Source organism: Etheostoma cragini, unplaced genomic scaffold, assembly GCF_013103735.1.
Source record: "Etheostoma cragini isolate CJK2018 unplaced genomic scaffold, CSU_Ecrag_1.0 ScbMSFa_664, whole genome shotgun sequence".
NCBI lineage: Eukaryota > Metazoa > Chordata > Actinopteri > Perciformes > Percidae > Etheostoma > Etheostoma cragini.
This window is the reverse complement of record NW_023269277.1, coordinates 2,542-2,878: the sequence shown is the minus strand read 5'-3', so window position 1 is coordinate 2,878 and position 337 is coordinate 2,542.

Sequence of the window (337 nt, the reverse complement as noted above, 5' to 3'; positions counted from 1 at the left end):
CCAGTATTTATGGGTGTTACAGCAGATACTTTGTTAAGCATCAACAGACTTGAAATATACTTACTGCGCCACTCCGCTGTACTGTTTATACTCAGAAATATGTTGGTCAAAGGAAGAAAGGAACTGTTAACTTGTGGCCTTTAACAAACAAAAAGACAAACTTGAAGAATACATTTTTTTTATGCATTGTCATGTTTCCTGTATTGAGTATCATTGCCAAACACAACACCATACCTTTTGAAAGCGAGAAGTAATACCCTTGCTCCTTCATATATCTCCCAGTTGGGGCAGTGCTGGACACTGCTCTCTGGGCAATCCCTTTTAGGAAGAAACCTCT